Genomic DNA, 17,541 nt, shown 5'->3' on the forward strand with positions numbered 1-17,541 from the left:
AACATGTGTGCATGCTAACTTAGGTCCAGTTTCATTCCATTCAGCTTGGAGCACCTTATATTTGATATACTCCTTATCCAGCCTTTGAGACCACATCTAATCTGTGAAGCCACCAATGGATAGTGGCATGGTGTGCATATCTTGGGCAGGAACAAGCCTGGAACATGTTATAATTATTCCTGGGGAAACCAAAGCATGGGGAGGCAGCATGGACATGGCAAGCCAGTAGATATGGAGGTAGATACCCATTTATCCATATCAGTACAGACATTAGAGAAAGGTACCAGTTACTGTCTGATGTGATACCCTGGCTTCTGATGGAGGTACTCTGGCAGATAGAGGGAATCTGAGTCTTAGAATCCTGACAGCTGCCATGCAAACAACCTTTACAAATCCATGCTAGTCTTGTCTGACACTCAATACCTGGCTCCTTTTCTGTAGTGAGGATGGCTGGACCATTGCAGTGGCGCACTGATTTTTGTGGATGGTGATCACAAAAAGGGAATTGAGAAGAGACCACCCAAGTTATTCTGACACATGACTTCGGTGCTTTCTATTCTTAGACAAATGAGGATCTGAAATATGTAAGTACACTATCATTGTTTTTTAGATTTATTTGTAAAGATGAGTCAAAGAAGTACAACTCTTAATCTATCATGGGTGTGGTATTTAGACATTTATAATTTTCTTTTGATGTGTGTTTGTATTGGAGTTGATAAATCAAGATTGTTCTCATGATATTTTAAGCAGTGCTGTTTGTCTCCGTCCTTGTTTTTTTTTAAAGAAATGAAAAGAGCAAAAACCATGAAATTATATTTGCAGTGTCATTTAAATTTATTGTCTAATAAATAGTGATCACTTGGAAAATCCATTTTTTTGCTGTGTTGTTAAGAAGAGGTTTAACCAAAGTGATTGAATCAAGATGAGAAATGATCCTGGGTTCCTGAAGCTTGAATAAATGATACTGTCAGTGTTAATATGCTGGTCTGGAAGTTCATTTGAAGTATCAGAAATAACCTAAATATAATTTCATGGCAGCTTATATACTACTTAGTATAATTTATTCCTTACCACAGAACCTCCATTCCCTGTGCTTAACCAGCATTTCCAATTCACCAAATACCTACCAACACTCATCTATTTACTCCTGCACACTCCCAGTTCAAGTAAAGATAACACTTTTTTCCCCACCAAATAAATTCTGTATTGAAGTACAACTTTATCTTGGCTCCCAACACGTTTCTTGAATGAGAGCAACCAAAATATCACGTGGATATACTATTTCTGATTCATCTAATGGTGTTGCATAAGGTGCCTTTTAGATCTCTATTATCTCCCATAAAAAATGTTTGTGTGCAACAGTTAATAAGTAGAACTTGTCAGCTGCAGAATGCTGTACCTCAGGTTTACAAATGAGTGTCCATCCCAAAACATTTCAGAGAGAACGAAAGAAATTTGAATTGTTTCTACATGCACCAAGACTTCAATGAGCCATAAAGACTTAGAAACACAACTGGGTTTATTTCTACAACTTGAAGCCAGGAACACTGTACTTTAAACTACAGAAACCAGTTAACAAGATTTGTAATGTACTTGTAAGGACAAGGCTGAGTCCTATGACACTTCTGGTTTTGAAATTCATCACAGGAGAATTTTTACTCAGATAGGGTTCAAAGTGGAGCTTTATGTCTCAAGTATGTACTGATTCTCCTTTGGTTTTAAGCAATCAGCATAAGCTTATAAATGTTTTCTTCCCCCAGTCCAGGTTATAAAACATATTTCAGATTATTGTGTTTGTATTGTAATGAGACTACCCTCTTGCAGCTTCGGGCAAGTTTTTAAACATACATATTGTACCAGTGACAGGCAGATTGTTCTTGAAAGGTCTGAATTAAAATAAGTGTATTTAAAAGAATATTTTGATTTCTGACTGTAGTTGATTGGTAGAAATTGGTTTAACGATAGTGCCGTGATATCAAAATCCTTGTTCATATGGAGGTTCCCAGAGGTATTGCAAGAAAAGGAACCATTGCCTAGGCATCTTCACTGCACTAGAGGGAGAAAACAAGGCTTTTCAGGACAAATAAAAAGTTGTGAGGCAATAGTAGAGCTCTGGCATTTCGTTTCAAAAAAGAAAATAAATAAAAAGCTTCTGAGTGGAAAAATGAAACTGTTGGACATTTTTGCAGCTGTGCAGATATGTAAAGGATTCTGATGCTGCCTTGAAGTATCTGCATAACTGTAGATAAAAGCTTTTGTATCATAATTTGTTCAGCAACTATCAAAATATCTCATTCCTGAAAGAAAATGCCCTTCTCATAAGTATCAGGACTTTATTAAAGGAAGAAAAGAACCACTTGATTGCCAGAAATTGTACATTTTAAGAGACCTATCAACCTAACCCAGACTTTTTGACAGCTATGGAAACCAGCCAAAATTGTATTAAAAAGTGGTATTGTGCTAGGGGTAACTATGCCCTGTCAGATGTATTGCATATACCCTGCTGTGCACATGGATATTTATGGATATGCCTATACAACGTCAAATCAAGGGAAAAAAACAACTTACGGGAAGGTGAGCTAATATCTGGTTGTTCATGGCTAAAAGATACAGCATGAATGCATTGTCCTGGCAAATGAAAGTGAAGGACATAAATGAAAGGGTATTCCCATAGTAACTTAGTGGTTCAAGGACATTTATCAGTACTACATATCTGCTGGAAAAGAGTGGATGGGGGATTCATTCATCTTAGTTCCCTGTGGTTGCTATCTGCTTGGAAATCGCATCCATTGCTACCTGTATGGGGAACCCTGACAGCTGGGGACAGTTTGAGTTATTTGAACCATGCATCTCTCCACATGTCACCAGGAAGGAAATTTACATTTGAAATTGGAATTGGTTTATAACCTTGCAGAAGTGCACAGGAGTAATACAGGGATATTATCAGTATGTCTGGCCAGTTTTGAGTTCCTGTAAAAATGTTGCCACATAAGGATCTCCTGAGGTACTCAGATATCAGTGTGATTAGCCTGGCAGACAGACCTTTGTATTGGGGAAGCAAGGTCAATGCTCCTGGGACAGCAGGAGACATAAAGATTCAATAATAATACCTTATTATTCTATCAAATGATATTTGCAGAGCGCTTCAAAATCATTGTGTGAAGGACAAAGAATGCTGTATATATAGAGGAGTAAAGGCTGACGTTTCCACGGTGCATGTAATTAACAGAATTCCATGCAAGTTTGGGCTTTGGAAGAAAAGTAATCTTTGGCTGCACACTGTGCTTGTAGGGCTTCCTAACAGACACACAGGGAGCCACTGTAAGGCATCTACAGAATCAAGGCTATTGCTTTGCTGGTGCCATGTCCTCAAAGACCCTGAGGTTCAAAGACCCGTTTCTACAAGGTAGGGGGTTCATGGGGGTTCATGGAAACATACAGTACTTGATAATTTTTGGTTTTGTTGCTTCTCAAAGCACCTCTTCACCTAGCTGAATTCTGGTAGAAGCTAGACTATGTCTAGGTAGGAGTATCTTCCCTGAGCCAGTTTATGGGAAGTGTTGTGATTCCTCTTGTTAAGGGATGGTCAGTTAGTTAGCATGATTTTTCTTGGTTTCTGCTATGAAATTCACTTTTTTTCTGATGCTTCTGACAGTCCTTCAAGTTTCCCAGACTGCAGATTAACGCACTACAAAATAAAGCACTTGTTGCTCCATGTCAGGGTTCATCTCTGTTGTTACGCAAAAGGGACACAGGAGATGATCTCAAATAGTTACCTGACTGTGCCCAGACCATGTTATTTCACACATTGTACCCCTCTTGGTTTGTTCTCTCTGTTATCACACTGCAGTTTTGGGTCCTGCTCAGCAGTCAGAAATTAAAGGCAGTGGTGTGGCCGGTGTGGAGAACACAGGGCTGAGCTGCAGTAATTTTACATCTACTCTGGATTTGCAAGGGTTTGATAGATTATATCAGTCTATGCCACACATTTATACAATGAAATTAATAAGATTGGCTTACATTAGAATAAAAATACCCCTTGGCAAATGCGTAGTTTTATTATATATTTTTTCTGTTAATGACGTATTCTTTCCAGAAAATGGACCCAGTATGGGAATAGATATAGGTATACTCAGACCCTTGAAGCCTCCACTATGCAAATTAATTTCCAGTACCCTGGAATATAAAAGTACACTACCTCTTTCATTAGGCATGGATCATTTCTATAATGAATGGTTAGCGTTGATGAGTGATAATTTATCAGGATTTGGGAAAGGCATAGGAGGCCAGCAAACTTTCAGATAAATTTGATTTTGTTTTTAGAGCTGGGACAAAAGAAACCATATTTGCTGATGTGTGGAGTAATTTTTACCTCAGACATAAACCTGTTGGAAGAACTACAGTATGTGAAGTGAGGCATAGAGTTCTCCTCGAAACCAAAACCAGCTTTATAAACTGAATATTTTTAAAGTAATTTAAAGATTGACAATGTGCTAGCTTCAGGTTTGAAGTCACTATCAGTGACTTCAGCCTGTGAGAAAAAAAATTGTATAGTAGGTGCAAAGTGGTTAAAGAAGGAAAAATGGCCAACAAATTTTTTGAAGGTTTTCCACATAAAGGTAATCAGGTATTTGAATAGGTTGACCAGAAAAGTTGGGTAATGTCTACATGTGGTGACTTTCAAATAGTGGGGCAAGTTCTTGATCCGCCTAATATATCTGGTCAAACTTGAATTATTTTGTGATTCTAGGAAGAAAGGCCATCAAAGATGAAAGTTCAAGTTAAAATCTGGAAAGATAATTTTTTCAGCATCCAAAGGCATCTCTGTAACTTTGGATGTCTTAGTGGCTCAGGGTTTTTTTCTGTTTATTTGCTTCCAAGAGTGAAGGACAAGGCCACCTTCTCTGACAGCCCTTTGAAACAGTGTGAGAAGAGGTCAGATAAATTTGCTGACACTCATATTTAGCTTCAGCTAAGCATTAGCTGAAGTTCCCTTTCTCCAAGTTATCACTTTTGTAGTGGGGATTTAGCACTAGTCTTTTCTGCACTAGATATACCCATGTAAAGTAGTGGGATGAAATTCTTGGCTGGATACTTTCCCATCCTTACAGGTTCTCTTCATGTGTCATGTCATTGGACTTGCTGTACATGAGCAATGAAGGGAGCTGTTATCAGTCCCTTCAGAATATTCCTGTTAAGGAGGAGGTTAATCCTTCTGGGTCCTCAACTCAGGCTGTTCCTGACAGCAATATGATGGACACAGTAGACAAATCCAAACTGCTTGAAGAGTAAACATACGGGCCAAAGGGCTTCTCCCATTATTAAATTTTCCTCCCAAAACCACTGTGATTTGCTTCAACATCAAGCAAGACAGCCAGCCAACAGATAGGTCATACAGACAATGCTTAGATACTCTGGAATTCTCCTACCATCTGCTTCCAGCTTTCTCATCTCCACTCAGTTCCATCCTTTTATCCTTTCTTCCTTTTCTACCAATGACATGAGGGGGGGAAGCACGTTTTTCCGCTTGCCTCCTTGTTTCTGGATTAAAAGAAGGCAGGACTATAGGCAGGAAATCACCAGTGCATGTATCAGGACTGAGATTTGCGAAGAAGGCTCCATAATATCCGTTATATCTATGCCGTTCTCACAGGTAACTCTGCACTGAGCCAGAAGAGCAATTTCAGGCTCTTCAACCCTCACAGGTATGATTCCTAAATTGGATATTCTTCTCAGGTTTTCCTGAAGTTGGATCAAAGTAGTCAAAATGTTCTTTTCTTGTCTACTGCTCTGTTGCACACTGTATTTTCCTCCCTGACTCTGATCTGTGCTATTTTTGGTGGCTCCAGCTGCTATATCTGTGTAAGATACCCCTTGAAAGGTGTTCTCCTGCCTCTCCAAATTCACACCCTGCTGCACGAGTCCTATTCACCATATTTTAGTGAAACATACACAACTACAGGCTGAAGGGTGTGTGAAGTATAGGATTGTCTGAGCCACGATCTTCTGGTATGTCAACTTCCACTGCACTTGGGTGGCCTTCAACTGATAGGAGACATTTGAAGTTTCATACTATTAGAATAGTTAAGGAGGTTTTCACAGGGAGAAGATTTACTGCAAATATTGCAAAGTAGATCTTTGAAGCAGTTTTCTGAGTATTTTTTTTCAACACCTGTGTGGCTAGATAGCCCAGTCCTCAGTGTATCAGCAAGTACAGCAATTATGTATTTTAGGCTGGTTCTTAAAAAGGCACCCAGCCCTGTAAAAATGCCTTTATCCTTTGCATATAATAAGGATGCAAGACCTTTTCACCTGCTTCTTATCTTCCTATTGCAGATAGGGCAGGTGGGAAGGAGGCCTTCTGCTACAAGAAGGTGAACTCTGAATTTGGTACGTGATCCAAAGGACAGAAGCAGTTAATTCCTCTGGTCATCTTCTTTTCAGTAGAGATGGCTTTTGAAAACAGAATTTAATGAAATCCAATGTCCTTTTCATAAAATATTTGAGGGAAATCTTGTATGATACCACTTGTCAGTCAGTCCTGTACTATTGCTGTTTCTTCCCCCCCCCCGCCATCCCCCTCTTCTCCCCTTCCCTTTTTTCTTTTAACTGACATCTGTCTGGAAAGGCACAAACAAATCACAAGCTGGTATCATAACTAGGATATTGTGGAACTCTTTCAATCCTTCATTTTTTGTGCTGATAAAGATAGATAAATTGCAAAGTCTATATTAATAGGTGCAAAGGGCAAAAAAATGAGAAAAGCTTCAAAAGGCATATGCAGAAACGATTCTGGAGTATATTGAGAGGATTCTTTTTGAAATCATATTTACCCTCTTACTAGTAAGTTTTAGAAATAGATGCCAGGTACTGCAAACTCTAAAATCATCATAAAATTAATTTGCCTTTTCTCTACAATAAGTCAGACTCAAGATAAGGATATACTTAACATTTGATGTTCCCTTTCCATTAAATAGTGATGATATTTCTGGCAGTTCCCAGTGTTTTAGCTGAAATTTTTAGTGTTTTAGTTATATGCCTAGTACTTCTCAAAAATCAAGTTCAGGACATGTATAAAAATCTGTAGTAATTTTTCCTACTAACTCTGCCATTTATTTCCATTTCACTATGGAGTGAAACATTAAGTTATTTTACATTTACTAGCATTCCTGTAATCAGTTGTACTGCACTTATCTAGGACCTCTTATGAAAATTTCCCATCTCTTGAAGTGTTCAAGGCCATGTTGAGAAGGACTTAGTATAGTGGAATGTATCCCTTCCCATGGCAGGCATACTGGAACTAGATGTTCTTTAAGGTTCCTCACCAACCTATATCATTCTTTGATCCTTTATCATCTGTGACAGTTTATCACACTCAGTCAACCTCACATGGTTTCACACCTGGCTTTAGCTGCTCTTTCAAACCATCAGTACACAACCTAAACAGGAGTTCATACAGATCCACCTTAAGTACCTCATGCTGGTTGTGTAACAATAGGTGAAAGTATGTGTAGGTCAAAGGATTGCTGAGCATCTTTAGCAGAAGAGTTATTATGCACAGCAAAACAATTTTCTTTCTAACCTGTGCAATAGTATCTTTGATGATGGCATTTTCTATGTTGGAAGGATTAATTTTAAATTCAAACATTATAGCCCATCAGATTAATAAACAACATTTGTGAAATAATAATAACTCCCTGAATGTGTTTTTTCACTCAGGAGATTGGACACTGATATTGAATGGGTGTCTTTTTTTCAGGATCTGGTGGTGATAGATGGCACACTTTTTGCTGGGGTATTGATGTACAGGGAGCCAGACTGACCAGTGGGTTCAGCAAACATAAAGCCTGGATGTTCCCACTGCAGTGTAGAGTTGTATAAGAGGGCATGGACAGATATTTTGCTGGGAGGTTCTTAAGTTCTGAATTTTGTGTTTTCTCTTCGTGCATGAGTGGAGACGTGAATAAATCTGAAACCTTCAGAAGACCTTTAAAAAGAACAAATAAAGAACACGGAAAGACTTAAAAATTTCATCAGGTTTGAGTATCAGCGAGGATAGATAACTGGACATCATCAGCTCTGTTTTGCTGAAGACACTTGAGAAGGCAGAACTTTTCAAGAGAAGAAATCTGGCTTGAATCAAGTGTTGCCACAAAATATTTAGAAAATACTGTTTGGTTTTAGAGTGAAAACTAGAACACCTTTTTTTTCCTCTACTAGTCACTAATATGTTCAACTTTTCAATATCAACGTGGAATTAAGCCTGTGTTCACTGTGTCTGTACAGTGACCCTTCCAATTTCTGCTAATTTTCAGACTTAATCTGAAAAACTGAATTAAAAAAAAATAAATCTGAAAATAAAAAATAAATAAAAAAATGGACCATTCTTTCATGGTATGACTGGGAAAAATCTAGATGAGACCAAAGTACATTTTGAGTGAGGGTTCTCTGCCCTTCATAGATGTGATACTTACGTCGTACAACTGTAAGTGAAGACGTACATCTCTTCCCAATGGGAATAATTGGTTACCAGCATAAGTATGCCTTATGTCACTGCTGCTGTTCTTCCCCTGTTGTAAAGGAAATATGATGCAGAGAATCCTGATGCTCATAAATTCATAAATTATTTTAATTGAAAACTGAGTTCTACAATACTATAGCCATACAGGTTACTAATTGCCCTTAAAAATGACCAAGGCATATAGGTAAAGAAGTATGGTCTTGGCTTTTTAAAGCCTGGAATGGTGGGTCTGTCCAGTTCAGGAAAGAAGGCAATGATGGTACGACACAGTCCTGTAATCTCATCAGGGAGCTTTAGCTCCATATCCATTTTATAATAATTTAAAACCACAGCTGTATAATTGTTTAGCTAAAAAAAAAGCCAACCCAAAAAACCCCCAAAGTTCTTTCAGGATTCAAGATGAATATTTGGGCTACATTAGAACACATGGTCTCTAGAGAGAGACTAATATACTTGTAGCAAGGCAAAATGTATTTTGCCATGGAAATACATACAGCCACATGCCTGTTCGGCTGGTGTTAAGGAGAGTATGGCATAACTGTGAAAAGGACAAAGTGGCATCATTTGGATTTGACTGGTTGCAAACTATAACAAATCTGAATCTGAGTAAGTATTTAATTGTATGAAACCACAGCTTGGCCAGGCCTGTCAGCAGGTTTGGTTTTATTTTATCAAGCTTCATGCCTTAATGTTGCTGATAGGCAGGGAAAAAGTGAAAGGCACCAGATCTACAGTACTGGCCATTGAAAAATGATGAGGGCATACCTGAGAGAGATTAATTTGTAAAATAAAAGATGAAAAAATACATCTGAGCAGGAGGGACAGCACAGAAAAGAGGGGTAAGAGTGAAGGTAAACAAGAGGGAAACAGGTAGAGCAAGAGCAGAGCTGAAATGGTAGGAACTGTGGGAGCATAGTTAGGGGGCTGAGGGAAGAGAGGAGCTGAATTTCTACCTAAGTTCTGAAGCTGCTTTTCAATAAATGAGCATATGGATTACATCAAGATGAAGAAACATACTTTCACCTTCTGTTTAACAGGCTCCCATTGTCTTAAACCTGTGTTAAGCCTGGCAGTTCATATCCTTGACCTTTTCTCCTGGACACTGACTAATCGCAACTCCTTGGAGCCAGCACTTTGCTCCTTCAGTTGCTTGCAGATGTTCCTTTAGGCAAGTGTGGAAGCAGCACTGGCACTGGTGATAGAAACTGATCCCTGAGGAAATACCAGTAGTACTGTGGGAAGGGTATTGAGGCTGATGGCTGAGTTGCAGACACACACATCAGCTTGGGCACTCTTGGTTCATAGTAATGACTCTTTGTTCCAAAGAAAGAGATATTTTGTTGATCTTCTCTAACTTTTTTTTTACATGTGCGCTAAAACGAGTACCAGACCAGCACAAGAAGGGAATATTGACAAATCAGTTTGCTACTCCATCATAGAGTAATACCAAGCAGACTCTATACTTGTTATTCTAATCACACCTTCAATTCACAGTGACAGATAATTCTCAGAGGGGAATTGGCCTAGACAATCATCAAAAATAGGGTGATTAGGACCATGTTTGACTTCAAAGTCTATTTGATGGGACGGACTAAAACATTGGTCCTGCACAGGACAACCCCAAGAATTATACATTGTGACTGATAACATTGTCAAAATGCTTCTCAAACTCTGGAAGGCTTGGTTATGTGTCCATTTCCCTGGGTAACTCAATATCTTAGTCTTAATTTTACAGGCTGCTCTTACTTTTATTTAAGTGGAAAAGCTTACTTGCAGCAGTTTTGCCTTAATAGTTTAGTAGATTATTTATGAATATAATTTGATGTCTGGACTCTTGGAGGTTCCTTAAAAATTTGATTTAATTTTTCCTTTGTTATTGAGAAACATCTGTCCTGAAAACTGAATTTTAAAGAAATTTGAAGCACTGTTTTCACTGAATTGGGACACAAGGCATATAGCTGCAGGAGTGCTCCTCATTTCCTTCTTCTCCAAAATGCTTGGATACAAAACAAGCATCAATAATTTGGCTGGATGTATTGCACAGAAGGAATTGAGCTTTAAAAAGACAAGTAAAATTAAACTTACAGCTCTGGGAAGAATGCCAATCTTTAGTATTAATAATTAATTCCATTGTTTTTAATTCAGTTATAATTACATAAGTTGATTTTTCTTTATTGCTAATTAACAAATATTTAATTGCTTTAGCAATTCAGTAATGTTCTTGATGACAAAATATTTAAAAGAGGATGCAGTACAGAGAATGGTTTTAAGGAATTTTGAAGGGTTTTTTTTCAAATTGTAGTTACTTAATGCCAACCAGCACTTGCAATCTGCAAAAATCCCTTGTTTGTAGAGAGGCTGTGTCTTGAAAAATAACTAAAGGTTAATTATTGAATCTATCTCAACTATGGTAAGTCATATATTAAATTAAAAGCCTGAATAAAATCCCCACAATTCCAAGTGACCCAGACAATTAGATCAGTAACCTAATTTAATGGTTTCATAATTTCAAAGATTTTTGAGGTCACAGAAACCACTAGCTTTTCCACCTTGACCTCCTATTTAATGGAGGTGATGGAATTTCATTCATTCCCAGCTGGAGCCTAGCAACTTCTGTGGACAACTCTTACCTTCTGAAGATGCACTGAGCATGATAAGCGACTGAGATCCCATCACACAACTGTGCTTTAGTGGTCACGTGTGTTCACTATTAATATTTAATTCACACTTTTTTCTAGTATGAATGTGTTCAGCTTTGCCTTTCAATCTTGATTTGTGCCTTTCAATACTAAATAGAGTGTACTTCGATGTCTGTCTTCTCCTCTTGGATTTATTTGTGCACCCAAAGTTTTTCTCTTCATGTCTTTTTCAGTACTTTTACTTTTCTTGGCATTTCATTTACTTGGGACAGGGTAAGTTAATTGATCAATTTCCTATTGATTTCAGGCTGCTTCTGTTTTCTAGCAAATGCATGGCAAATTCTGAGGACTTAATTTTTTTCAACATTTTTCTTAATTCTAACTTGGGAAAATAATTTCAGTTTCTCCCACCACTGCTCTTTTCTTTACTAAGACCTGGTGTTTAATTTTGAATTCCTGGACAATATCTATAAATTAAAATAAGGCCCTTCATTGTCACACAGTCCCAAACAAAAGCCTGTCAGTTAAAAAAAATAGATCTATTTATGGGTCACCTGCTCTGCTCCTACAACTGCTGATAACAAGCAGATGGGGAGGAGCTTACTTTAGCCAACTTTTGTCTTTCAGTCCAAGTGTTTCCCATTATTGTGTAGCTACTGACCCTATAAGAAAAGAATTCTTTTCTGGTATTTCTGTGTTAGAACCACAAGAGCCGTGATTTAATAGATGTGCTTATAGCACATTATACATTACAGGCGTCTTTTCAAAGATTTCAAAGCCACATCTTGACAGTTTCATTTTTTTAAAAAGGTGCCTTTAATAACCGTTTCTTGCTGATTTAAGAAATGAGGGAAGAAAGTGTAACTTCAAAGTGTTGGCAAAATAATATGAATTATACAAATGTAGTTGTAAAGTTGTTTCCAGTTACAGTAGTAGTAACTCGAGACTGATAGCTGGTTTCCTCTTTTGCAAGTGTTTCCAATTTAAAACGTATCTTTTGGAGTTGTTCCATGCTGTGTTGCTATTCTAGAACAAACCAGTTCATTCAACTGTATTTTCTAAAATTATTGGAAGCAAAACAATCAACAATACAAAAAATACTAATGAGTATAGTAAGTAATTAAGATACTCCCAGTTCTTTCAGCTAAAGTGCTAAAAGGCATAATTAACACAAGTGGAATTGAAGAGATCTGTAAAAATTAAAATCTGAACATCAGGACTCGTGTTGCTCAACACAGGGTTGATAAACCTACCAACAAGTTTTACAGATATACTGTCATAGGCAGAGATGTTTTTGCCTGCTATGCACTATGGCAAAGTAAAAGAAGGTAATGAAAGAGATTAATATTTAGTAGTTAATCATACATTATTAATAGCATTTAAAGTGGCATTAATTAGGACCCTTGCATACCTTTTCCCATCACTCCTCTATGTTGCTGATCAGACTAATCATGTAACCTTACTGTACCATTGTCCTTTGACCAGATGCATAATTATTAATTATTATTCTTACTGTTGGCACTGGGACAACTAGACTTCCCCTTCAGCACTGCTTTCACAGTTGCAAAATTTTGAACTTATGCAAATCAATCCATGGACCCCTGTAGGTTTTATTCTTTTATTCTCCTTTTTCTCCCTTAGATTTTTTCCCCTCTTGTGCATTTTCCTGTTGTTGCTCTTTCCTTCTTCTTGTCTTCCAACAGCAAGGGTGGATTTCTAACCTTGGGAAGGGAAGACTTTTGGTGATGAGGACACTTAAGACTAGGCACAGATTATCTGCAGTGATTGTGAAGTTTCCATCACTCTGAGAACAAGTAAAACAAACAGCCGTCAGGCATGACCTCCCTCTAGTTTACTCTGCCTCGGGGCAAGGGGAGGATCTAGATGACCTCTAGAGATCTTTTACTAGGTTTCTGTGATGGGAAATAAAGCAGGTTGGGCTCACCCCAGCTCATGATTATGACCTGATCTGTCCCATGCTCACGTACCTTGCAGTGCTGTAGAAGTCTGGGGAGCATCCTGACCTTGCCTGAAATATGGTGCATACCTGCCTGTAGATATGTGCTGTGACACAAATGTGCACAAAACTGTACGCTTGGTGTGGTGCTTGGGGGCATGGTTTGGTGGTGGACTCGGCAGTGCTGGGTTAACAATAGCTGGACTCAGTCATTTTAGAGATCTTTTCCAAACCTAAATGATACAATTCCATGGCTTTTCCCCCTCGGTCCTGGAAGTATATTAACAAAAAGAAGACCTAATAATGATTTTAAGTGATCTTCTGAGATCACTTTTCAACATGTTTATTTTTCTTCTTGGTCATCTGCAGTAGAATTCAATAAAGAGACATGGTTTGCTGACAGTCAAAATAGAAGCCCACCAATTTCTTTACAGTGTTGTCAAGACTTAAAAAGATGAGTTCTTACTAATGATGTGAGGTGTGCATAATCCTGTGCCCAGAAAAGGATTATATGCTCTGACAAGGCCCTTTTGTTAGTGTTTTTTGGGCTTACAAATACTTTGTGTATTGAAACCAGTCCCCTTCCATTCTCCAATTGCAGCACCTGGTCCTGCTGCACAATCTGAGAATTTGTATCTTCCTCATCTGTACACACTCTATGATTGGTTATAGACCTAGTAATGAATATAAAATCACCGCAGTTTCATTGTTGCAAAGTGACTTTTTCTTTACTCCCCCCTTTCACTTCTTTCATCCCCTGCCTTATAGGAAACCTTAATGAAAAGACAGAAAAACAGGTAAAGCTCAACCCCCCCATCTCTATCCCCAGTCTCAAAACAGAGACAGGTGTTGCATTATGCAGGGGGAGTTTCCTTCAGTAATATTATCCTGGGAATTATCTTAGAGAGATTGACCTGTGAATAATAGCCAAGTCTCAGGGTTAGCCTCACAGTAATTATGTGCTAGACATTTTCACTAGCCGTATCCTTTCAGGTCAAGAGGCAAGCGTGAGGACTCACATCCATACTTCACGGCAAATTATTATTCAATTACAGTGACTTTTGAACCTGAGCAAATGTAAATTGAATTGTCCTTCCTTTAGGATGTTTATTTGTGAGAAAAAGTCCAGGGAATTTAAAATGCAAGATACATAAAGCAGCCCATACAGTATGAAGAGTCTGGGACTGTAATGAAATATTTCAGAAGTTCTCCATCCACACAGTTTTGGAGGGATCTGTATTTCACAGATGTGTCTTTATAGCAATTTGAACTATTTGGTGTCAGGCATTCTTCAGCAAGCCAGTTCATGACAAGGAAGTCACCCCAGTACAAGCATCTCTGTGCACAGAGAGGACATTTTAGAAGAACAGGACAGTTGTGATGCAGCAGCTCAGGAGCTGTATTAGCCTGACTCTATTCTAAGATGCACTCCCAGGCTGGGTTTCATCCCAGCTGGAAGGAGCTAGTGGTATCAGATCAACAACCAGAGGATTTGTGCGTGGCTAGCTTATGTGAAGGTATAGTCAATATCCAGAGTTTAATGAGGGATAAATCCTACCCTATGCATGTTCGCAGTAAGTGTCTCCTTGTATATCTATGACCTGCTCTCAACTTTGGACGAATCTTGCTTGATTAAAACCTAGTTGTGAGTCTCTTCTTGGAGCCAGAGTTGTCATGTGGTGGGGTACCATAGCTCTGTAAGCTGGAAAAGTGTATACAGAGCTTAGATAAAAGGGGTTAGATGTTGGAGTAAGAGTACAAGTCCCATGGTAGCTTTTTTTTCTATGAGAGAAATCATTTTAGCTTTATGATGCAAAGGCAGTAGAGAACTGTGCATGGTTAACAGCTTTTGGATAATGTAAATTCCTTTATTCTTTCAAGGTCATCAGCATGAAAACCTATTGAAATGAATCCTTAAGTGGACATAATCCACTTCAAATCATAACTTGCAGGTATTTTTCTTAATCTGACTTACTGCCTTAGACCATGGAGAGGGAACTAATTTGAAAATGCACTTGACTTGTTGTTAGTTATTGGTATTCTGTGTTTGATTTTGATTTTGCATGGGGCTTAGCTTGCATGGGGAAAAATCAATAAAATCTGTTTCAGTTTTGTTTATAGTCTGTTTCTCCCTCTGGCTGCCCAAACAGTGGTGGTTACATATCAGGGTCTATTCTAGGACATGAATGTCTAAAACCAGGAGGGTTTAATTTGATTTTTTTTTCATTCTGGGTTTTATAAAAGTTTTGTTTTAAGATAGTATGAAAGACATTTCTTAACAAAATGCAAGTTTATTTTGGAAAGGAAGATAACAGAAACCCAGACTGGTATTAGGTACATCTGATCAAGTGTAAATATTCACAGCTGAGACAGTCATCACAGACTGGTTTTTTAAGTCAGTGGAGAGAAACAAGCACATTCAGGTTGAAAGAGAAGACACACCTAAAATAAAACCACATCATATATGCCTAAAATTCTCTGCTTCTCTCTGGGGAATAAAAAGCAGCCCAGGGTGACAAGTTTGGACAGAGACTGAGGATGACTAAAATGATATGATTTTCCTTCCTATCTGCATGGGATCTTTCTCTGTCACTCATGCTGAAATTGCTCCACTGTGCAGAAGAGACACTCTTCTTGGATGAAAAATCAGGGCTAGAGATTAATGTCCTAACTGTGCAGCCATATGGTGATGATCCCATTTTTGCTAGTAGCTTGGCTGTCTGGTGTTCTTGCCTGCAAAGGGGAAAAACTTCAACAAGGAGGAAAAAGAGCATTCCCTTCCAAACAGCTTTTAAATTGGTTCTAAGATCAGTTAATAGAGAAGGAATAAGGTCCTGTGTTAGCAGAAACCCTGTCTCACTTCTTTTTGCAGAGCAAGGTTTGAACCTAAATCTATTTCTGTTGTGAGAGTTTAGATCAGTATGTTTCTGCAAAAAAGAGTAAGGAACCGTGCAAGGTACCATTGTCCATGTCTTGGATGAACAAAGAGAGGGTTACTGAGGTTGAGAAGGGCTGGCCAACCTGGGAAACTCAAGTTAAGATAAACCAAATCATTGCAGTTTTAAAGCCATAAATGTGGGCAGTGTCAAGGGGACATCCTCTCTTTAGTGACTTCCTCTGCCCTCTTTCTGGAGACAACTGTGATTAAATTTTATGCATGGTTTTGATGGGTAGCAAAGAAAAAAAAAATTAATAGACTTTTAGACATGATGCAGAAGATCTTGCTTTAGTGGAAAATCCATAAGAGAGGTCACAGAAAGTAAATCTTGACAATGACAATACAGAGGAAGTTTCAGAAGACAGCTCTTACTTTAAGTTCATCCTTTCTTTGCCAGATAGAACAAATTTGTACTAAGTGTGTGTGAGCCTTAATTCCTTGCTGATGATATGCTCTGATCTTTTGATTAATGGTCATGCATACACTATTTTGGATAGTTTGTTTGTTGTATAGGACATCCATACATTTTAACAGTACTCTCCCGCAGAGGAAAAAAAAGAAAACTAGAAAAACATCGACATAAAATATTTCAGTGGCTTATTAAAAACTGTTGGTTTAAGCCTGCTGGCCTAAATAAATAAAAATGCTAGGGAATCAAGGTAGAATCCGGCCTCCACAAAGGAAAATATGATATATCTGTCCAAGCAAAATGTTTCGGTTGATCCCATTCTGTGGTTTGTTTCTTTTTCTTTCCTGTTAAGCTTTGCAGCTGCCTTTCTTGTGAAAGGGAAAACAGTAAGCAAGCTCCCTCAAGTCAGTCCAAGATATAGTTGTCCTTTTTGGTTTTTTGGGATTCAACCTGTGAATCAAAAAGGCAAACAAAGCCAGAGTCTTGCAAAACCCCTTCAGCAGCATAACCAATGGCTGTAGTATGCATTACTCATAATGATAGTGGGTGATGTTTTTATTTTGCAGTGAAATATGCTATTACTTCATTTTAAACCCGAGGCAAAGTTTATCTTCATGACAAACCGGTGCTGATTGTAATGACCTCATAATGAGGTCCTGTGTATGGGAATGCTGCACTGAAAATATATAGGGAATATTGGAAAATCAAAAGACAATGAAGACAGCAGTGACAAAAAGTCAGCAGAGCGACAGTCAGTAAGATGTTGGCTGGGAAATAAAGTTTGATTATTAAATTTAATGAAGTGATGTAATACTACATCTACTTACACATGGATAAGAAGAATACTTAGTGCAGCAGAATTGAAGTAGTAATAATACTAATTTCATGCAGAATTTTATATTCTACTGTAGTATAAATATTTTCTGTTAATAATAATAGTAAAAAAAGCAGCCATCACACACCTATCCTGGCTAGATTAGACTTTAATCAAATGCCCATTGGAGTGATATGGAATTGAGTTTTTCAATCAACATTTACCGTTATGATTTAAAAGATGATTTAAAAGGCAATTTAAAA

General features: G+C 38.0%; 1 protein-coding gene across 5 annotated transcripts in view; it reads left to right on the forward strand.

Moving 5' to 3' along the window:
* TENM4 (teneurin transmembrane protein 4) overlaps positions 1–17,541 on the forward strand; it is a 590,588-nt gene that overhangs the window by 92,027 nt on the left and 481,020 nt on the right. For all 5 annotated transcript variants that reach the window (XM_054270092.1, XM_054270093.1, XM_054270094.1 and 2 more), the window contains exon 2: positions 442–584. The gene's annotated coding sequence lies outside the window, so the exon portion shown is untranslated. The remainder of the gene's footprint in view (positions 1–441; positions 585–17,541) is intronic.

The sequence above is a fragment of the Melozone crissalis genome, unplaced genomic scaffold, assembly GCF_028551555.1.
Source record: "Melozone crissalis strain CALT ecotype California unplaced genomic scaffold, PUWL_Pcris_2 ptg000008l_1, whole genome shotgun sequence".
NCBI classification, from domain to species: domain Eukaryota; kingdom Metazoa; phylum Chordata; class Aves; order Passeriformes; family Passerellidae; genus Melozone; species Melozone crissalis.